The 23,099-nt window shown below is 41.1% G+C and overlaps 1 protein-coding gene across 7 annotated transcripts in view; it reads left to right on the top strand.

The window, feature by feature from the left end:
- dbn1 (drebrin 1) overlaps positions 1 to 23,099 on the top strand; it is a 136,095-nt gene that overhangs the window by 5,277 nt on the left and 107,719 nt on the right. Inside the window, exon 1 of one of the 7 annotated variants that reach the window (XM_044221176.1) lies at positions 6,853 to 6,990. The exons of the other annotated variants lie outside the window; for them this stretch is intronic. The gene's annotated coding sequence lies outside the window, so the exon portion shown is untranslated. Of the gene's footprint in view, positions 1 to 6,852; positions 6,991 to 23,099 lie in introns of those variants that run through there. 7 annotated transcript variants of the gene reach the window in all.

Genomic DNA, 23,099 nt, shown 5'->3' with positions numbered 1-23,099 from the left:
ATTTCAGGGGTTTGGACTTTTGCTTGGACAAAACAAGCACTTTGGGAAATTGCGATGGACATTTTCTGACCGTTTACGGTCTAAACGAGATAAAACAATCGGCAGACTAATCGATAATGAAAAGGATCTTTAGCTGCTGGCCTAAGCTGAATTAAAAACAGAGCCTGCTTGTTGGAGGCAATTTCTGTGATCTTAAGTAAAATTTTCAAAATGAGTTGCCTCGAAGCAGAAGTCGACTGATAAAAGTGATAATTCCCTGCAAATGTAAGGCCCTTTAATTTCAGATGTCATTTGTTTCTTCTTCTTCGTCTTCATTTCCTGCTACGTCGTCTTTACCTTGTAAAGGTGTGATTTCTGTCTCCTGCTGTCGTTGTAGCAGCAGTGGAATCAATCAGGAAGGTGTTTTTTATTTTTTTCATGAAACACAAAGCTGTAGAGGTTTATTCATTAATTACACGACATCATCGCATAATATGCTTCCCCCCGTGAACAGGCCTTATCTCTGCCTCGCTCACTCACACATCCACAGCCCTGCGATCCTGCCACTGTGCAGCTTGTTGCTCAAACTCTGAGCTCTCGCTGTCGCCTGCAGCCAACATGGACACGGCTGCCGTGACCGGCCCTCAGTACGCCATTAGCTGTGAGTGGCCGAGAGCAGGCCGCTGAAACTGATAACGAGCGGGAGGGGACGGATGAGTCGGCCGCGTCCTCGTGGATTCAGCCAGAGAGAAGGATGAAGGTCCACTGATAACACGGAGAATGATCCTGACAAGGACTCCGTTAGGATAAACCTCCAAATGAGCTTGAAAGTGATAGCTTGTTTTTATACATCATTTGGTGGAGGACGGTTACTTATTAAGAGCTCATTGAAAAAAGTTAATGAGCGTAAAAAAGTCCACTTGCAGTGCAGCAACTTTAGTTTGATCAGATATTATGAACTATGTTAGCAGCATGGCTCTAAGGACGAAATGTTGGTCTGTCCACCACTTTGGTCCAGACTGATTCTCAAGATCTCAACAATTACTGGATGGACTGCAAATGAATTTTGTACAGACATTCGTGGTTAGTAGAGGATGGTTTTGGTGATCCTCTGACTTTCCATCTAGCGCCACCATGAGGTTGATTTTAAGTGAAATATCTTTGGATGGATTGTCTTGCAGTGTGGTTCATGTTCCCCTCAGGATGAATTATAATAACTTTGGTAATCATCTGATTTTTCATCTAGCGCCATCATCAAGTCAAACGTTTACTTTCTCCAATACTTCGATTCACGACCAAATACCAAAACTAATGGCATTCCCATGGCTGTGCCGAAGTGCAGCCTCACAGAGCTGCTAGCATGGCTGCAGACTCTTAGTCTTCTATTAATTACTATGAGGGATAATCAGCAGCTCATTTGAAGTGGAAAAACGTCCTAAAGCGCAAATCATCCTGTACTTTCCCCCATCTGCACAGCTGCAAGGACTGTCCACGAGCAACTGTCCAAAATTAAAATTTAGAGAAGCCGTCTGTCCATGCACACACCCAGTTTAGTATAAACAAAACCACATTCTCGTTCTGTCTGTTTAGGGACGTGTCCGGCCCGTAAGCTGTGCTCATTGCAAGAGGACCTTGTTTACCTTGTTGACCTAACGCTGTGTGGTGAACAGTGTCCTGTGGAAGCAGGAAGTATTTGGACACCAGCATTTGGTTGCATAGGGACTGCTGAGATCATTAACAGACAGCGATGTGCATATGTTTAAAATATGAAGGCACAGTGGATATTCTTGCAAACCAGCTTCTAAACTGATAAGACTGAGCTGTTTACGTTCACTGCCTGAAAACAATACAGGTAGAAGTGACGGACGGCTGCCGATATGTGTTGTTTTTGATGGTACATTCATGTCGGTGTTCAACGTCAAAATGTTAGCTGGGTAGATACAAGAGATGGGATTAATAAAATGGGGTTGACTTTACAGCCTGCCATCATTAGTTCATCCAGTGCCTGAAGGAAGAAGAAAGGAATGTCGGCTCTTGAACCATAAATGTCAGACTGTAGTGAAGGTGACGTTGTGAAAAGGGCAGTGAGCGAATCAGGGTTATCCAATATCAAACAATCCACAGACGTTCAGGAATGCTGAGCACTCTGTGGCTGCTGATTGGCCCGAGGCTGCTGTCATGTGACCTTTTGACCCCCTCCAGCTGTTTGAGGAAGCCATTACCTGATGAGTCACCTCTGCCAGGCTGACAAAAGAAGGAACTGGTGGTAAGAAAAGCTGAGCAGGAGATCCGCGAGTCATGTTTCACTAATTGAAGCCCTCAGACAAAGGACCTTCAGGTCTGACGCATTTGCTCACTTTTTGAACTGCTAACACCTGGTTCTGTTTCTCCTTGCTCTCCTTGTTTCTCCACATTTTCTACCTAGCTAGTCATTTATTAATGTAGTTTTTTTTTTTTTTATTATTTACCCCTGAAAGCTTTCTATTTACACTGAGGTCTGGATACAAGGTCGTCCACCCACTGGAGCACTGAACAGCTGGTTGAAAGGAAAATCAAAGCACTGCTGAATAAAACAGCTACTGGCCATGTACTCTGGCAGTCTGGGCTCACAGTGTTCTTTGGTGGCGGATTTGTTATTTATTGCCACGTCTTGACAGGTAATAAATGAAAGGAAAAAGTTGAATGACTGAGTGGAGAAATGTACTGAATACTGATGCATCCATACGAGGGCCTTCACAGTCACCAGACCTCAACTTCAAACCTTTGGGAGATTTTGGAGTGATCATTTAAGTCGGTGCTCCTCTCCACCATAATCAGTACACCTGACAAGGAACACTGAAGCTGTTCTGGAGGCTTGAGGTGGAAAGACTGAGACACTTTATGTTAAAAGTATTTGCCACCCATCTGTATGACTGACCGAACAGATATGTGCTTTTACAGTGAGGTTGATGGCAGAAAATATTTCTCTGATGGAAAACGTCAACGTTAAATGTCTGGTGTCTGGTGTCAGTCCCTCACTGAAGCATAATTGAAGCACCAACAATTACGACACTGTCCTCTCTAAAACATTACGTTTGTTCATAGAGCCTCAAACTCAAAAAAGCTTTCATGGTTCCTACAAGATTCTTCTCTATAAACAGATGTCTGCATATGAATGCAGGATCTGTAAGCAAGGGTCAAGATTTTGGTATCGGTAAGCGTTCTGGTTTCCGTTTGTAGTCCGAGTAGTATTGACCAATCACGTTTGAGCGGGCTTTGGTTGCATGCAGGTAGACAGTTCGTGTGCAGAGCAAAAGAGGCGGAACTCATTGGCCGAAATGCATGCTCGTAACCTATCGGCTATCGTCTGACGGCGATTTAGTTTTATCAGTCTCAGAGCCCTAGAGATTAGCTTTTTATTAGCTTTTTTAAAATGTATCTGCATTCAAATCGTTGTCAGACAATAGCCGATGGGTTCCGAGATTGCTAATCCGAGATTGGCCCGGATATCCGTTATCTGGATATGGCTACACCAGAAGCCCCGAAACAGTAGCCATTGACCCCAGAGGCTAAATCGTCATGAGATGATAGCCGACAGGTTCCGAGATTGCTAGAGGATTAATCCTAATGACTTAGGTGATATTTGTGGCTTTGAGTAAAATGTCTCAACAACTATTGGATAGATTGCCATGAACCCTCAGGATAAATTGTAATAACTTTCACTTTTCATCTAGCGCCATCATCAGGTTAAAATATAAATGTGTCCAATACTTTGGTTGGTGAACAAATACCTGCAAAACTAATGACATTCCCATCAGCTGTACTTTGTTTTTACTGGCAATTAGCAAATGTTAGCATGCTAACACGCTGAATAAAGATGGTGAACATGGTAAACATTATGCCTGCCAGCACGTTAGCATGCTGATGTTAGCATTTAGCTTAGATTCTTAGTCTTGTTGGAAAGCGCTTACAGATGAACTGTTTTGTCCGTTAGGTACGAGGATGATCCAGAAGTTCCTCAAAACAATAATTAAAAGGGAATTCCGCCAATTTTACACATAAAGGTCAGTTTACCATCACACAAAGTAATACTCAGCCTTTACAAACAGTTGAATAAGTCTGACAAAACAACCCCGATGATGTGGCAGTGATGTCATCAGGGTTATGTCAGGTTGCACTAAGAGAACTGGGGCCATGGAGTTTGAAAATTGTGCATTATGGGAAGTGTGGTATCCAATGTTTGATGGAGCTTGAGCCATACTAGGGACTAGTAGCAAGTCATCATATCTTGACTTTCTTCTTTTTCTTATGAGTCCCTCAACTTTATGAAAGTGCAATAATACATTTGCTGGAGTCCCCTGTTATAAACTAACACTGGTCTAAAACAGGGCTGCAGCTAACAGTTATTTTAATTAACGATTAATTTGTTATTTTCTTAATCGTTTTGTCTGTAAATGTCCGTATACATTAAAAAAAATGCCTGTTATATTTTCCCATAGCCCAAGGTGATGCATTCAAATACTGTATTTTATTCGACCAACAGTCCAAAACCGGAAGAATCTTCATATTACTTTTATAAATGACAAAGAAAAGCATCAGATTCTCACAGGACTGGGGAATGTCATCAATCAATATCCTGTCGATCAACTACTCGATCAATCAGCTAAATTAGTTGCAGGTGGCGTGAGCTTGGTTTATTTTTGTGCTCTCATAAATCAAAGTAAGTAAACAAATGAATTAGCAAACGAATACATTGCATTAAAAGGATACCTGTACTTTTAGCAAGTCACCCTTCACAGGATAAAATCCTCTGCGCTCTTGAAACGCTGGCTCATATGTAAACGTCATGAGGTAAAATCTTCCAATTTGCAGACACTCTGAAGTATCAGCCCCATTGATTATTTAGTCTGGTGTAGACTTGTTGGTGCCAGCGAGAGACAAACCACATTATTAATGGATCCTCCGAATGAAAACACACAGAGAGGGAGACTTTTTCTAATCCGCTTCATATACAGCTAATGACAGATTCGACCATCAGTGTGTCACTGCACTCAGCAGGTCAGGAAGCAAACAGGAAGTCTGTTCAGACTGATCAGATGTGTCCAGGTTTGACCTCTGACCTCTTATCCGGGTTGAGGACACAGCCAGAATCCCATGACCTGATCTCATTCTCACTTCATCAGTCTTCTTTCTCCTCGTCTCGTCAGCACCAGTCTCCGCTCTGTCTCCACTGCAGGTCTTCTAGTTTAAAGCCAAAGAAAGTATTAAACTGTCTTGAATGCAGTTAGCCGACATGTTGTTTTTTTAACGGCGCACTGACAGCTCTCTCCGCACCGCCTGCACTCTCTCAGATTAATATAGAACAGGGTCAGTAGTACAGCATGCAAAACAGGCTTTTACTTTCAGCATGTCTGCTTTGTGAAACACAGTTGGACATTGTCTCCCCGGACAATTATTTCTCCTCTCCTTCACCGCACATTTACAGCTTCTTCACTTTATGAGCAAAAATATATTCAGCCACGAATAGGCTGGTTTATTGTCTTAGGAAGGATTAAAACATTTCAGTTTGGCTTTCTGAATCAACTGTTTCATAATTTACTCTGTCCGGTGTTATACATGAAGACCAATGTTAAAGTTAAAGCCTAAAGTACTGTCTTAAATTATTTATTTAGTCTGAGCGGCAGGACTTTTACTTGCAGCGGAGTATTTTCGCAGTGTGGTATTAGTACTTTAACTTAAGTGAAGGATGAGAATACGTCTTCCACCACTGCACCTCCTCTCCTCCGGCTGGCGGTGGCTCGCCACAGCTCCGTAATTGGGTCGTAACCTTCAGTAAATGTCTCAGAGAAATGCGAGATTGCGGTCTCAGACGGCGGCGTGTCAGGCCGAGGTCAGCGTCATGATGAGAAACGAGGAGGGTGACGTTACGCTGCAGTCCAGACGATGAAACCAGCAAATCAAAGCCAGACACGCCTCAGGCCTCACAGGGATACTCCGTCACTTAAAGACTTATTCTGATATCTTCTTCAGCAGAGACTTGTCATGTGTAGGGAAAAGATTTACAGTACTGACTCTGAAAAAAGCTGTGGACAGTTTTTCAATTCTTTGAGGACCACAGATGAAGTTCCTTTTACTTCCATTGCATTGGGGTGGCAGAAATCACTGAATCAGACATCTCAAAACCTGGACAAGTAAGACCAAAACTATCTACATGGCTAGATACGATTTTTTTTTAGCTACTTGGGGGTGAACTAACCCTTTAAATGTGTTAGTTAGGTTCCCTGTGGGGAACTAACCACTTGTTCCAATAGGTCAGGAATAGGTTTCATTCTTTGACAGTAATCTAGGCTAAATTATTATTATTAAATATTCTTATTAATTCATTAGACATGCTCTTGACCCAAAACAAACAGGCCTGTGGCTAATTTGGGGAGCATAACAAACTGGTGTGGCAGCATCCTGCAGAGGTTGTTTTTGACCCCGAGCACATGCTCGCTGAGATGATGAATTCAATGCCCCACGTCAGAATGACTTGCCCCAGGTGCACTTGGTGGTAACTTCCCCCAGAGGCAACAAATAATGGAGGTTTTCTGTTTTTATTGTCCAGCTCTGTGCAGATATATAGCTAATAGAGCTGGTGGCCAGTGCAGCGGTTTTTCACATATCAGGTTTACATCTGGAAGTAACCAGGGAGGCTCTCCACTCAGTTTAAACTGGGCTCCGATGTCAGTGGCGAATGTATTTGTTTTTGGTTATTTCCTGTTTTATTTTGAAATATTCTCCTTCTCTCGTGTGTCTGTTAGTTTTGCTTCCTGTCTTTGATTGCTGTGATTGTCTTCACCTGTGTCTCGTTGGCTCCCCTACCTGAGCGTATTTAAGTCTGTGTCGTACCTTTGCTGTGCGTCAGAATGTCGTTGTTTCTTGGATTTCTGGCGTACCTTTGTTTATGGCTTTTTGCCGGTTCCCTGTTGGACTTGTTTGCCTCTTTTTGACTCCTTACCTGGCTGTGACCACTTCCTGCCTGTAACCCGAGTAAGCCTTGTTCTTTTCATTAAAACTGTTTAACTGAATCTATTTTCTGCATTTGGGTCCTCTCCCTGTTTCCCGGCTTGACACTTAACCGTGACAGTATCTCAGTGTTTTTCAAAAGGCTTTTTTCAAAGAAAAAAGCCTTTATTGAATTGTATCTCTGTGCTGGTGAAACTGAAGGTCAGTTGTGTGGTTTTTCCTCTCCTGCAGATCTACTCTCCTCACTGACTCCAAACTCCTTATTCTTTTAATTTTTACCTCTGTCATTGGATTACTTACATTTCAAAATGAACTGTGTATTTGAGGCCTAACAAACATGTTTAATTTCATTCCTCATTGAACATCAGCAAAACTGCAGATTTTAAAAGGTTATGTCCATGTTTGCTAACTAGCAGTCTTCTTCTTTACCTTTTTTGCTGGTTCATCGCCATGTTTCTGCTGCCAGCTGTCTGATATTACGTAGCGTTACTAGTGGCCCAAAACTCCACAGGGTACAGGACCTTATTATTATTTTTTCTTAATATTGAAATGCAAGAAAACTAATTTGGGTAAAAATATTGCTCTGCCTCTAGGGCTGCAAAGGATGATTGATTTAATTAGTGATGACTCTATTGCTCATTAATTCAGTAATCCAGAAAATCTAAATGTCTGTCTGTTTCCCAGAGCCCAAAATGGTGTCTTCAAATTGTGGGTTTTTTTTTTTTTGTTTTTGGTCAGGCCACCAGTCCAAACAGTTTACAAACACATAAAACAAATGTAGCAAATCTTCCCACTTTTTTGTTTTTTGGTCACACGATCAATTAATCATTCCAACACAATTGACAAACCAAGCAACCATTAGGAGGGCAGAGGTCATGCTGTCTGTGACAGGAGACCTCTGGTGACTAACAGATCCTTAAATACATTGATCTGTTGGCTTTTTCTTGTGGGGAAAACGTCACAAACTCTGAAGGTGAAAAGCCACTTTTATTTTATATATATTTTTATTAAAATTTCAAGGCAGGAGTCGATCCCTCTACCAGGAAAATCTCTAATAGCCACCGTTTAGTTAAATGAACAGTCGACTTTATAAACGTCGAGTCAGTGAAGCGAAAGTGTCAGGCTGTCATTTTGCTGCTGTCAAAGGTTTTGAGTTGAGTAAAGGAGCGCTCAGGTACGAGAGGGAGCCGACAGTTTGTAACCTCGACGCTTTTCTGACTGTTTTTTTTTTTTTTTCTGTCTCTGTGAATCATTTGCGCTCTGCCCTCGCAGTTTCATAGCAAGAGGGAGATTAAATTGGCCAGAAAAGAGAAGTCAGTCAGCTCTTATTTTTAGCTTTGCTTTCACACACAGAACGCACTTTTAAATTACAAGCAGAGCTGCAGAACTCATCCCTTTTTTTTTTTTTTTGCAGTCAGAAGTAATACAAGGTAGATTTATTTATCATTTCACAACACAGGGTTGTGCACCGTAGAAGTGAATCTTTTAATTTAATTCTGCAGAGACATTTCAACGCTCCTCAAAGCTTTAAACATGCAGCAGATATCTAATACAGTCTAATTAACCAAATTAAGACCACTTTTTAAACTGTACTTCCACAGACGCAGTGAAGTACACGAACAAAGGCCTGGCTGCCGGAAGCTTTATGGCTACAAATATGCCTCCTACATCAGCAATATTAGATCCAATCACCAGTCAGTGTTGCTGGTCACATGCCAACATCTACTGATGGGCTTGAAACGTTGTACTTTTCCTAATGAAATGGACCTTTTTTTTTTTCGAGTCCTCGGGAGGCAGAAACCGGTTTGAGATCCAATGTAATGGGGGGAAAAGTGTTCATGTGTGCGGGAAGTCAGCCGGCTCAGCCAGAGGACCCTAATGAGCGTGCTCTGTGGGCCCAAATACATCCAGTGAGCAACTTTTATTGGAATGAATGCGACGCCATCTTGAAACACAGTATCCAGTTCTTGTAATACACCTATGGAGCTGTGTCCCAGGTACATACTACATATTAAGGTCTTGAATGTGTTCATATTGGGGGGTGGCAAAATTTAAGTTTACTAAATAAGTATATTACATTGCTTTGAGTGCTGTTGCTGTACACTATTGAAGACACAGCTCCAGGAAGATCTCAAAACAATTCAACAACAACTTCATGACCATTAAACACTAGAAGTGAGTGGTTTACTTCCTGTAGGCCTTTACACTGGAGGAAGAAATACTCAGATCTTTAAATAAAAGTAGCAATAACTCAGTGTAGAAATACTGTTACAAGTAAAAAATCTTGCATCCAAATTTTAAGAAACTACAAAAGGATTAGCATCATGAAAGTACTCATTATGCAGAATAACATTATTGGATTATAATCACTGAGATTTATGTACGTATCACTTTAATGTTACTTTATATACTGCTGTGTAGTTTAATCTAGTGATATATAGAATTTTATTAGTCTAATATATTAAAGTAACATAAAATGGAATTACTACAAGTACCTCAAAATTGTACAGCCCTTGAGTAAATGTGCACTTAGTTACTTTTCACCACTGGGTCTGTAAATGTGTAGTAGTTGTACTGCAGTCAGATCAGTGCAGGAAATGTCACTTTACTTTGCTTTTGGAGCGCTCGGTGAAAAAATAAATCAGATTTTAGATGAACAGGCTGTTCAAGTTAATCGACACGTCTGCCAAGTGTAGTACTGGGAACACGTAGTACACGCTGACAGACGGCCGTCTGTAAACATAATGCTAGTTGGACAGAAGAAAATCATGCTTTCACAGCAAAATGAAATCTTCCGAGCTCAGTTTAAGTCTGGACACAAAACGCCTCATGCAGCCAATCAAGATACTGAGAGTACCGACCAACCAGCAACTGTTTAGATAATTTCCTGTTCAAACTCCCAAACCTCGTCTGCATTTATTATCGAGGTGTTTGTAGATAAATCAGGTCTCAGATTCTGCAGCCGTCTCACTCCTCCAGTCTGATCAGAAACTGATTTTTGGTTGCCAGTTTAGCCAAAAAAAAAGAAGTAAATTCTATGTTTTTCCAGTCTGAAAATCAGAAGCAGAGACAACTGTCAATCACGTATTGTAGAGCCTTGTTGAAATGATATGCGTCTCAGGCTGATTCAGCCACAGTGAGAAGAGACAAAACTGAGGGATGACTATGCGAGATGAAGGAAAGCTGTGATTACAAGTGTGTTGTAGGTAGTTTAAATGATTTTGAAGTGTGTGTGTGTGTGACACTCTTTGAATGTGTGTGTCAGGTGTATTGTAAGAGTAATGGTAATTCAAGGCTGTCGGTGAATAAACGACAAGCTGGAAAAGACTAAAGCATGCTCGTGCGGGTTTGAATCCTCGGCTGCTGATGTTTTTCAGTTTTCTTTGGTCGAAAGTGAACCGTAGCTGTCTTTATGCTGTGTCCTCTGGCCTCTTAAGGACTGACTGTGCCCACTGTGTGTTCACATACACACTGATAACGCAATCATAATGGGATAAAGGCAGCAATGAGGGTAAGTCAGAGCCCATTAAAAACAAAAATGTAATCATTATGTTCGAGTAAAATAATCACTGAGACTGTTTCACCCATGTTGACACTTTGATCCACATGTGGCTCTGGACTGTTCAGACTGTTGCCGCTACGTCTGTCAGTGATTTTATTATCATAGCTGAACGTGAAGACAGGAAAGAGGAGGAGGGGGGATAACGTACGACCAAGGTCCCAGCCATGATGTGAGTGATCCCACATTGGTTTCCTTGCCAGTGTCGTTATAAAATTCATTGTTTCCACTATCACCACCTACACAACTTTGACATTGTGTAGGTTAACCACTACTGAATACTCTGTGAAATGTAAATACCACTGAATTTACAGCGTTGAAATATTTTACTTAGCAAACCATCTGAATCGATGCGGTTTGAATTACTGTCTTTGAAATTTCCCAGAAGGCCATTTCAAGCTTTGCAAGTGGAAAGTGGGTTTTCTTTCCTGCATCACCTCCTTGACAGAATGTAACCTAACGGGACAGAGGTCGGATGGATTGATTGATTGATTTCCTAGCCCAGATGTTCACGTTCGAGTATTTCATCAACAGGTCTAATTTGAGCAACTTTATTAGAATTGTTTGAATATATCGGACTTCCGAGTTTTCTGTATGAATTTGTGGCGGGCCGCTGACTCCTGGCCTCACGTTACCTTACATAAAGCTGACTCCAGTGCGTTCCACACAGATTTAAACCTGTGAAAGAGAGAACAGTGGTATCGAGTTATCAGAATTGGTATCGGGGGGGAGAGAAAATGTGAATCTCTAAATGTTGCGCGATGCCAAATGATGCAACGCTACGTCACTGGTGTGTGTTGCCCTCAGTGTATCGGATAAATTTTCAATTGAAGTTAGCAAATCTCTTAACTAACATTACAGTCCACCTTTTTAATTTAGCTGTTTTCTCATGTTCCCAGTGTTTTCTCACGTATTTAGCGGTCACGATAACACGAGACAGACCAGGTGTGCTGGGACAGGAGCAGGATCGTGAACTGAGGCCAACCTCGTCCTATTTTTAAGCACTGGTGGCAGTTTTGACTCTGTGTGTCTTAATAGCACTTTGTCTGTTTTATTGAATAAAAAGCCATCAGACCTGAAGCCGCTGCTGCCAGTCTGAGCGCTGACTGGATTCAGATTGCAAGTCAATGTAGTTCAGTGTCCATTCCCTGGGACCGGGCCCCTATCTGACCTCTGGACCAAATGTAATGGCTTTTTAAACCAGTTAACCTTTTGCACACAGTGGACTCTAACTGAATTTAGGGACGTTCACCTCAGCAGAATCTGCTGTTTGAGGTGGACGACGACAAAACGACTGCTGGCATCAAAGGTCAACGTCCGACTCATCGGCTGTCCTGCACCACGAAGTTTGTTGGGTAAATGTGTCTGAAACAAAAGTTATTGATCATGTGTACTTCAGGTTTTTTAATTTTTTGTGGTTGTTGAGAGCAGGGTGTCTCAATCTCAACAGAGTGGCTATTATTTTAGGTAGCAGCTTTTTTTGCTGCTTGCACTTCCTCCAGCTCCTCTTCATCACTCCCCACTTCCTGTCCTCCGCTTTCCCTCTGTCGCCTTTGAATTTCTACTCCCCCCCCCCCCCCCACTTGAGATTTGTCTTCTCAAATCCTCTCCTCCGTGTACTTTATATTTATTTATTAATTACTTTAAAAGTACATTTTTCCACGCCCCTCCTTTTTTTATTTCTGTCTTTTCAGAGAGCTGACTGAAAGAGAAATCTGTATTTTTGGAAACTTTTTGTTGTTACTCCCTCTCTCTATCCCTGTCAACACACACACACACACACACACACACACACAAAAAGACTCATCATGTTCCTCTGTTGCTTTTTAAAACTGAACCTGCAGCTGCAACACACAGTTCATCCCTGTCTGTGTAAACAATGGATGGAGGGACGGAGGCCAGTGTTTGTCCTCTGTGGACCTCTGAGTCACCACGACACTGCCTGGGACTGAGAGGGAGAGAGACGTAGAAACAGGGAGAGGATAAACAACATCACTCTTATCTCTGTGTATTTGATTGTTTTGTTTTTTTTGTGGGAGCTTATGAGCGGGTACGATGAGGGCAATGTCACTGTGTGTGTGTGTGTGTGTTGGCAGGTGGACAGCTGCTGTGGTCAGTGCTGTGTTGTCCTGTCTGGACCTTCACCTCGAGCACAAACCGCCAGAGTTACTACAGCTCGCACCGACAACTGAAATCTAAACTTATTTGTAGATAAATGTAGAATCCTGTTCCCGTCTGGTTAAATGACAAACAGGGGCGCTGCATCTGTAAAGTCCCGAAGACTCGGAGGAGACGGAAACGTCTCAAGGCATTTATCGGATCTTCTATGAAAGCAAAGAGAGGCGGTAATAATTAGCATTCCTTCAACATACCACGCTTCATTCCCCAAATGTTGGCAGCCATCTTGCCTTCATCGGGGTGGCATCTGAGGCTGTTTCCAGTTTCTTGACATGTAATCCATCACTTAGTGATTTGTAAGTCAAATAACTACTAAAAAAACAAATCCAAAATGTAGCTGAATAAATATTTATGCATAGTTTGATAAATGTAGTACACCGGTGCGTTCTCTTGTCTGTTTTGTGATATGCAAGGTATACTTTTGTCAGCACATATTAACCATAGAACCAGCAGACTGTTTCATCATGAAAACAAGATACAAGATTTAAGTCTTGGAAATCCACTGGCTGAAGTGTCGATGAACCTCGAATGTAGCTTCTACTAATTGCACTAACCTGCACACCTGCTGCTAACTGCAGTGAAGCACTGACCACAGGTGCAACTGTGCTCTCTCTCAGGGTTCGTTAAGAGAGGGAAACTTCAGCTTGAAAAACAAATAATCCAGTAATGTTCGACTTGGTTAAAAGACATCTGAATGTCTGTCTGGTTTTTTTAAAAGTGGGCCAAAAAGTAGAACTGGGTTCAAAAGTAAAAGTTTCTCCTCCAGGTTAACTGTTGTTTCCTAGTGTAAAGAAATGTTGAGATTCATTTTATTTTTTTTACTACACCAACATTTGGAACAAAATCCCAAATATTATGTTTGGGGTGATGAAAACTTGTTTAAAACCTGTCCAATCTGGTCTTGTTGTGGTGGTTTGGTCTAAAGCAGACAGTGTGATCCAGTCGAAAGCCACAGCTTTTTTTAATTAATTAATTTATTTTTTGGTCCAACTACTGTCTCGAAGGTCAAGAATTAAGTTCCAGGCTCAGCTGTGTCCATCAGTGTTCCTGCCCTGTGCCTCTACATTGAAGATAGCGATCAGTGTAATAACAATGGCGCTACAGTACTATAACCGTACCATCAAGCAATCGTATCATCGTGCAAAACTGGAATTTTCCATTGTTTTTAACAGCATATCAGTGTGAAGCAGCTCCCAAATACATGAATAAAATCAGAGAGAGATAAAAGCAGTTAAGGGGGCGCTTTAGAGGGAGCTGATGAGGATTTGGGAAGGGATAGAAACTGAAACTAGTAGCTAAAGAGGTCAGTGGAGGGGGGGGTGTAAATACTGAAGTACTGTTGACAAAGAGCCAAATAGGACTTAGTGAGTGTGTGTGTGTTAGATCCTATTAGGATCATCGTCATTTAAAAGTTTTTGATTTTTATTCTTTTTAGTTCTAATTCAGTGATCTTAAACATCTTTGCGTGAGATGACGCGTCATCAGCGTGGTCGATCTTCTGCAGCGCGGATGGTTTTTTTTAACGGAGCCGTCCTCGGATGCACTTTATCCACGGCAATTTAAGTACAAACAAACACTTTTAATCCTTTAAGGCAGCGTGCTGAACAAGTCAAACAGGCGTTATGTCATCCTGTTGAGAGAATTTCAGTTAAAGAAGAGGGAAAATTCAAGGCAACAATTAAACTTTGAGTCAGGCATTGATCCAGCTCAGAACTGTCACTTCTGTTTTGTCAAAGTTAGAGCAACACATTATTTGACTTTGTCACAACTAACAATTTTACATTTATTTTACTCTTAAGTTAAAGTAACTCAAATCTCTATGCTGTATCCGCTAGAAACTTAAAAATGAACTCTGATTCCATTTACTTTATTTTATTGTGTCAACTTTATTCTCACTTACAAGCTTTAACTGTGTTGCTAACTCAATAAGACTCCTGTGTTTTACACTGACGGTGCGGAGAGAGGCATACCTTCATTTTTTTGTTAGGTGGTTTGCATTTGTTTTAATTTTGACCAGAGAGAAGACCACCTGACTCCTGAGACACATCAGCCTCCATCTTCTTCATATTTAGGAAAAAAGTGATAAGTAAATGATCCATTGGACATTTAATCAACTTAACTCCTGATTCAAAGTTCAAAAAGACAATTTTATCTTGAATCTGACAAACTTATCTAATTAGTTATAAAATAAAAGTTAATTTAATATAACCGATTTATGAGATTTTACAGTGCAAAGGAGCGTGGAGTGCACTCCTGCCGTCCACAACTTAACAGAACTTTCTTACTTTCTCCATAAATGACTCTTTATTGTAGTTTGGCCCGATTACCAACAGGGTCAACAGCGGCTGCGACACACAGCTCTCGGAGGCGATTAAAGTACTTTAAAACACTTAGCGCTCAATTGCCGCAGTTCATACTCCTTCTGAGTCATAACTCAGTCAAATCTGAACACGCAGACATGGTACATATTGTCAGTATTTTTAGATTCAGTGTGACTTACACTTCCCAAGGATATCATTATCTCTGATGACCACTGTGAATAAACGCCCACCCTTGTTTAACCCCATGTCAAAAACGTTGGTGTGATACTTGATTCCGCCTTTAAGTTTGACAAGAAAGTCAATGCAGTAGTAAAAGCCAGTTTTTATTCCCCCCAGCTGTGTACCATTGCCAAAATCAAACGTTTATCTTTTTCAAGAGAGTCATCCACGCCTTTATATATCCACCCGCTTAGACTACTGCAACTCCCTGTGGACTGGGATCAGTCAGGCGTCCCTGTCCCGCCTGCACCTGGTCCAGAACGCCGCAGCCAGGCCCCTGACAGGTCCCCGGAAGAGGGACCATATCACCCCTACTCCGGCCTCTCACTTCTGGCTGCCAGTACGGCTCAGAGCTGATTTTTAAGGTTCTCCTGTTTGTCTATAAAGCCCTTAATCCACCTCCAGGTCCCTCAGGTCGGCTGACTTGGGGCTCCTGGCTGTCCCGTGATCTAAACTTAAGCTCAGGGGTGGCAGCATCCCCCTTCCTATCGGATCTGCCCCCTCCATTGATGTCCAGGCTTAAAACATACTTTTGAATCCTCCTGATGTGGCTGTTTTTTTGTTTGTTTTGTTTGACTGCTGCCTATGTCTGAGTTTATTTGTGCCTATGAGTTGTGTGCATTTATATTTATATCTTTTTATTTGTGATTTTAGCTACCTGCTCTGATCCGTACAGCACTCTGGTCAACGTGGGTTGTTTTTTTTTAAAAATGTGCTTTATAAAATAAATACATTTGACTTGATAAAACCGCTTAGAAATCCTACATGCTGCCAATACTTTTAATGGTGCCAATGTGCCAAAATATAAACAAAATTTAGGCTAATAAAATGGGGCACAGGCTGTAGCTCACAGCGTAACCATGGCAACATTATACTTCCTGTTTACACCCCCTCCCTAATGCAGTTGTGGCTCATTTGTCTAGTTTTGAGGGGCCCACAATGTCGGACTTTTAAGAACCCCTGATAAATCAACATGTAAGAACGACAACAGCTTCAACAGAATCCAAATACTGGAATAATTACATGGTTTTTGCTTGAAAACTTTGAAAGCTTCAATTTTTTTTTTTTTTCAGAATACTTTCCTCCATCGATACTAGAATCCAACTGATAAATCAGGCAATATAAGCTTAACGCAGAATAAGTCCCAGTCAGTATATATCTTGGGATCCTTCTCAAAACTCCAGTATCTTTTGGGCTTTTGTATATATTTAGTGTATCCTTTATATCTTATTGCCATTTTTTATTTTATTTTTTTTTTAAGTGACCACAAAATATGAATTGAAAGTCTACAAACTCTAGTCTTAGGTGAGGAATTCGGGGACCAGTGGATTTGGTTTGGCGGGTTTAACGGCCAAATGTCTCTGCCAGGCTCATTCTGAAAATCTCCTGAAAACCTTTCACCCCTGGCTGTGAAGATTAGACTGGGATTTTCTGGTCTGGCTCAAGGACTGTATCTTTGGGATGTTCAGTTTACTGTCCTGTGAGACTCAGACTCTGAGATTTCTTTTGACTGGACGACAAAACCGTTCAGTGTGCAGCTCTGGCCAGAAGCTGAAGAACGGTTGTGAGGAATTTATCGTCTGTATATGAGAAATATTATCTGTCTGTCTCTCTCTCCCAGTCCAGCCACATGGAGCTGGACCAGTTTAGAGTAATTTGAACTGCATTACCTCCGGTGGGGGTTCACAGCGAAGTCTGAGGGTTTACAGTAAAGCCCTGATGTAAGATTAACTGTGTACATAGCAGAGAGAGACTTCCTTTAGCTGCTGCTTCTTCTGCAGAGGGTTGACTAAAACCAGGAAGAGTCCACATAGCTCTTCTGTTTTTAAAGTGATACGCCAACCAAAATCTATCTGCTGCTGGCTCCAAGTGGTTTGTAGTTTTGCTCTTCAGTTAATGGAGGCTGGTGTCTTTCAAGACGATCATGGTGCCTTTTTTAAAAATCCTGTCCTGGCCTTGGCGAGAGACAAGTCGGACTACATGTTGAACCCCGACCACTTAAAGCTTGTTCAGAGGTGATTGGGCATGAGGCGCCAGACACGCTTCTGAGATCGGGAAGGTCGTCAATGAGGGCATCTGAGCTTTCACCAGGCATGTCGTTCATGTCAAAGTAGGTCAGAGGAAAATAATCTGCCATTTTGTCGTCGTGAGGCATCCTAGACCCAGAACTGCTTCGCTTCCACTACAAGGAATAAAACGTCAAAATGTTGCGTCACCATAGAGCCACAGTATAAAGAGAGCGCTGTATGGCGTAGTCAGTCAACCTTGCTGCGAATTTGTCCCAGTTGCCAACCGCACTGCTGCACCAAAACATTCCCTGCGATCCAAAACGGTCAACGAGACGCCTGTACAACTGTTGGCAGGACACCTGGAACTTCAAACAAGGTCAGGTGTTGTGAAGTTTAAAACATGACTGTTTCATATTTGTCAAACTTTGCCATTTTGTCATCCCAGTGTAAAGTCAATGGAGCCGCACTACACAGAAGCAAACTGGAGAGAAAACTGTTTGATTATGTGCTGGCAGAGCAATCTTCATTCAGATAAATGGCTGCCATCTTGGAGTCCAGTGTTCTTGTAATACCATGCGTCTCATTTTCATTCCTGATGCCCCGTGTTTGTCTGATCAGGCCAATAAGGTTAATAACTTGTAGTCTGAACTCAGCAGGACAATGGATTCAAGTATAAGTTTTTTATAGAGGGAAGAAATTACCAGTACAGTTGTTTTCGTCATTGATTGATCTTTCGATTATTTTCTCAATTTAATCGTCAGAAAATGGTAAAATCACAATTTTCCAAAATCTAATTAGTTTAGACCAATAGTCCAAACCTCAAAGATAATTATATAGACAGACTGTAAATACTCACATTTGAGAAGCTGGAACCAACACATGTTTTTAATATTTTTTTTTTTGGGGCGGGGGGGATAAAAATGCAAATAGTTGCTGATTAATTTTCTGTCAACCAACCTATTGACAGAAATTGTTTCAGCTCTATTCCACAAAAAACTTTGCAGACCACTAATGCAGCACAATCCACAGGCTGAGTATGTTTAAAGGAGTTAAATTCAAAATTTGGCACAATACATAGTTGCGGTCTCAGTCCTCTATCTGTCCATCTACACTGACAGAGTTCATTGGCCCCAAAAGTGTCCTATAAGGTTTTTTTTTTTGTTTTTTTTTTTCAGTTTTATGTTAACAGTCTCGATTTATCATTCAGAAATCACCAAACAGCTGAAACATCTGAATCCTCATTTTCTACGAGATGGAAACAAAAAATGTAAATCTTAGTTGTTTTTTTTAATTTTTATATCCCGGCCGATGCAGGATGTTGGAGGCTGATGCTAACGTTGATATTTGGGAGTTTAAAAAATTCAATAACAATATATCGCTGTTTAACAATCTCGATACTGATCCCCTAGATCCCAGATATACTGACATGATGTTTTAGGGTTTAAAAATAAACCTGTCAGCGCTCTCTGGACAAACTATACTGGTTATTTTGGTTTAAATGTGACCATACTTTAAAAATGTAATATTTGCCTGCCTTGTTTATCTTCAGGAAGTCTTTGCCCAGTAGGCCAATACAGTAAAAGTAACCGTATATTTGTCTTCGTCGCTCCCTGGAATAAACTTTAAATTTCTTTTTGTTTTTTCGGTTTTGGTAACCTCAGTCTTGTATCTCGGACATCAAACTGTACAGCTGTGGAAACTTGTGTGTGTGTGGGGATGTCTGATCTGCTCTGACCTCCGGTGTGGAGTTAACCCAGCTGCTGGCTGCTAAGTGGCCTCAGCGAGTCGTTGAAACTTGTAAATCAGTGTGTGGAAGTGGAGCAACAGTCCCAGCTGTGGATTATCCAGAGAGTCGAGCCTCGCCCCTGCAGCCATTATTTCTTCCACATGTTGTCTGGATGACAAATGGGTTTTTATTGTCCTGTGAGGACCTGAATGAAAACCACAGCCAGAGATGCTGCACGAGGGAGACGGTCAACAGCTGCAATATGTTTACATTACTGTTCCAATTGGAGTTTGGGTGTAGATGATGGTGCTCGTCCAAACTCGCCATGTGTCAGCACATCAGTTAATATTTGTGTGTGTGTGTGTGTGTGTGTGTGTAGACATTGTCTCCATGTGTCTTTTCAGCTGAAAGAAGAGCTGAAAAATGGTTTTCAGATGTAGGACGCTGTTATAGGAGAACATTTGCGGTAAAGGAGTAACACCCTCCTGATTCTCAATCATCAGTCTGACGTTTGGCGAATTCCAGGACTTTTGTTTGGTGATGAAATCTTAATTTAATTTAATTTTTGAATCTATCGCCACCTTCTGTCAAACTGCCTCTCCCACTTTTCCTTCAGTTTTACAATCTGGGTCTTATTTTCACATTTGAGGCCAACGTTCCCATCGGTTAGATGTGGCAACACCGCTGGACGTAGCGTCACAACAACAAACCATCCAGTCCAGTTTAGAGCTCTGATCAAAAGAGAATAAATCGGCAACTATTTTGATAATCAAATGATCTTTTCAGTCATTTTTCAAGACAAAGTTCCCAAAAATCTGCTGCTTCCAGCTTCTTAATTTATTGTATTTTTTTTAAGTAGCCGATTTGCTGCTTTTCTTTGTCATTTATGATAATAATAGAAACGTCTCTGGGGTTGGAGTGTTGGTCGCACAAAAGAAGCATTTGGAAGACGCCACTTTGGGCTCTGGGAAACTGATGAGCATTTCACTTTTTTAAAAAAACATTTTGTAGACTGAATGATTAATCGAAAATTAGTTGCAGCCCTAGTCCGTGTTAGCCCGTTATTTGGGACTGGAAACAAATGTGACTGTACAGGAGCTCTCCTTCTGACTGCAGTTGTGCATGATGATGGTATTACGGGACAGTCTGGGGAGGTACATGTGAACTGAGCTGATGTTTTGGGCCCCTCGGTCACAAAGGGACCCAAAACAAATTGGAAATCTTAACTCTCGTGTTCATTTCTGTCAGAATTTTAATATTTAAAGACAATCCTAAATTTTAAATCCCCCAAATCCTCAAGTTAATTTTAGGATGCATGAGCACCACCTGTTTGGAATTATAATGAATGAAAGTAAATTTTGGGATGTGAGAGAACTACAAGAAAATAGGTAAATATGTTAAATTAGTTATTTGTTATTTTAAGGTTTGTTTCCATAGAATTTGTGTAGATCATTTGGTTAAACTGGAGCTGTTTAAGCCGTGTCATACACTCGGGGCTGTAGGTTTGTGGGAGGCATTTTTCCGGATCTGGTTTCTTTTGAATTCCAGATTCAGCTTTAAATTGATATAGGTTTCACTTTCAGTAATATTAAGTAGCAGAGGTTACTAATATCTTTTATACTTAAAAGTGGGGTATGCGCTTCTAATCCAATACACGTCTTTTTGTCTCCTCTCGGTCCGCTAGCTGTGCGTTCAGTGTGAGCGCTGAAAAAAGATCTGGTGTTTGTACGCAGCCCTGGCTCTGTAAACGGGAAACAAACAAAGTGGCTCGAACTGGGCCACACAACACTATTGCAGCCACGATTTATGTGTCAGGTAACGTTAAACGACTTGCCAACGGACATTCAGCTGACTTTCTAGTTTGCCAAGATGTGCTGCTGTTGTGATGTTAGCTATAGCAGCAGGAGAGTTGTGAGCGTCGCTGTCTGGAGCTGCTGTGCTGGCTCTGGGAAACCATCTCATCCTCTCTGGCTGTTAGCTTCACAGCGACAGTTTGCTAACCCACAACCTAGCTAACATTAGTTACATTACTTGCTGTGTCGTTGTTCGCTCTATATCATGGTATTTGTCGTGGTATTGGACTTCTCCAGAATCACATACCCCACCTTAAGAACAAATCTCAAAAACTAACATTCAAGAACTCAAGCTTTCGCCAGACAGATTCCATAGTTGCTGTATAGCTAAATGTTAACGCGTTGTCTTTGCTAATACAAAAAGAACGGAGACAAAAGATGTGATGAGACATTCGCATAATGAATTATTTTACCAACATGGAACCGGATCCGAAATGGATGGATTGACTTTTAAACCAGTTTCATCTGCTTGCATTACGGTGCTCTCTGTGCAGCGTATGTACAGTGATTTATTGGTGATTACTGTAATCGATAGGAATGATGGCTAAGACTGCATAACTAAAACTCTGAGCTTTCCGTTCAGCATGATCAGAAACAGGTTTATTGCCAAGTTTTCACATACAAGGACACATAGAGTCACACAGTAAGAGAAAAAAGTGAAGTCTATGTTTTTAAAATGAAAAGATCTGTATTGTTTTAAACAAAGGATGGATTGTGCAAATGTTCGCAACATAATCAGCGTTTTAAATCTGGTCTGGAGTGCAGACTCCCTCCCTCTCTCTCCCTCTAATGACGAGGTTCTCTCTCTCTCTCAGCGCTTGTTCGAGGCTTTGACCACAAATTGCTGCTGCATGTTTAATCAGAGGAGGAGAGAAATGGCCTTACATGGGCGCAGTTCACCAACATTGTTTTGATCGGAAAGCTCATGCCTCCGGCCTCGCGCACACACACACACACACTCTGCTCTTCCAGGAAGGAGGCCGATCAGACTGGGATACAGTAGGTTGACAGAGTGTGTGCGGCCTGCTGACCGAGGAGGCCGGCCGCCCGTTCCCCGTGTTAACGATTACTACAGAGCTGTTTACTTTCCGGAACGGTCTCTGTCCATCTGATCCCTCTATAGCTGCAGCGATAACGACAGACGAGTCGGTCCTGTCTGTTGGGATCGCTCGTTCTCTCTTCCCCCCCGTAACGATATTGTCGTCTCCGTTTCTGCTTTTATTAGGCAGAACGCAGTGAGCGACAATGAGTGGGAACCAAACATGGTCATGTAGCTCTGTTGGCCTTCATCTGCAGAAGTACCAAGTACCAAACGTATACATCCAGTGGTGGAAGAAGTACTGAGATCTTTTACTCAAGTAAAAGTGGTAATACCACAGTATAAACATAGTAAATGTCCTGCATTCAAAATCTTACTCAAGTAAAAATAACGTCAAAAAGTATCAAAAATACAAGTACTCATACACACTCAGTGTTGTCTGTCTAAGTTTGAACTAGTTAATATACGGATCATGTTTTACATGTGAAATCTGAAAAGTAACAGCTGTCATATTAATGTAGTGAAGTAAAAAGTACAGTATTTCCCTCTGAGTAAAGTTCCTCAAAATTGTAGTTAAGTAAATGTACTCAGTTATATTCCACCACTGATTTCAACTCTCACCTAAACACCTCTGTTGACCCTTATTGTGTCTTTTTTTAAAAACTCATTCAACCACATCTGTTTAAATATAAAACAGTACTTTAATAGAAACAGGAGTTACCTTTTTACCTATAAATCAGGCCTGCAACTAATTACTGTCATCATTGTAGTATTTGTCAGTTAATCTCTCAATTTTGTTGTGATATAATAATTTAGTGCATACAATGTCAAAATATTAACAACTTCCCTGAGCCCAAGGTCTTTACATTTATTTACCTCCAAGATATTCAATAATCAATTAAATAAAGAGAGAAAGCAGACAATCCTCACATTGGAGGAGCTGGAACCAGAGGCTGTTTGACGTTTTTCCCCCGATGGATTAACTTTAATAAATCAATAAATTATTATTAGTATCAAAATTGCTGTCGATTAATTTTCAGTTAACCGATTAGTTTTAGTTTTCACATAGATTGACCCACTGCACCTGTCGATGAATGGAGGGAACAAATGATTATTTGAACATGCAACTAATTTAAATGAAATTAAATATCAACTTTGAATTATACTGACTTTTTTTCTGTTTCTGTAATAAGTAAAGAACCTCTATTCACACTCTTTCTTTAGGTTTT

This window comes from Siniperca chuatsi, linkage group LG14, assembly GCF_020085105.1.
Source record: "Siniperca chuatsi isolate FFG_IHB_CAS linkage group LG14, ASM2008510v1, whole genome shotgun sequence".
In the NCBI taxonomy this organism is placed as follows: domain Eukaryota; kingdom Metazoa; phylum Chordata; class Actinopteri; order Centrarchiformes; family Sinipercidae; genus Siniperca; species Siniperca chuatsi.
The sequence above is the reverse complement of the archived record's forward strand: the minus strand, read 5'-3'. Positions and strand labels throughout refer to the sequence as shown.